Source organism: Cyprinodon variegatus, unplaced genomic scaffold (assembly GCF_000732505.1).
Source record: "Cyprinodon variegatus isolate N-32 unplaced genomic scaffold, C_variegatus-1.0 Scaffold66, whole genome shotgun sequence".
Taxonomy (NCBI): domain Eukaryota; kingdom Metazoa; phylum Chordata; class Actinopteri; order Cyprinodontiformes; family Cyprinodontidae; genus Cyprinodon; species Cyprinodon variegatus.
Genome location: NW_015150519.1, coordinates 615,734 through 616,348, shown reverse-complemented (window position 1 = coordinate 616,348; position 615 = coordinate 615,734).

Genomic DNA, 615 nt, shown 5'->3' with positions numbered 1-615 from the left:
ATATATATATATATATATAAAGAAAATAATTTAGTAGAAAGTATACCAAAATATAGGATAATTGTTCGATTAAAAAAAACAAAAAACAACTGTAATTTTTAAGAGATCCTGTGAATCTTGCATTGTAAATCTAAAAACATTCCTACAAAATACCACATTTTGGGATTGGAATGCTTTTCCCCTTTTCTTCCTGCATAAAATGTATGAACTAAAATTAAATCCCTAAACACACTACACATGATTTTACGTCTGATCTGAAGGAAAATCACATCACCCTCCCTGAGAATCACCTCATTGCCTCACCCTGTCCCACAGCCTTATTGTTGTACTGTCAATTCAGTTCAGTTTATCTATATAGCGCCAATTCACCACACATGTCATCTCAAGGCACTTTACAGTTCAACCAGATAATACAGTCAAATTGCTTTAAAGTTTTCTAACCAATGAAAACCAGTTGATTGCATCGACTCATTGACTCAAAGGCAATCTCTCACACTAAGCATGCTTGTAGCGACTCTGGAGAGGAAAAACCCCTTTAAACAGGAGGAAACCTCCAGCAGAACCAGGCTCAGTGTGAGCGGCCATGTGCCGAGGTCAACTGGGGTTCAAAGATAC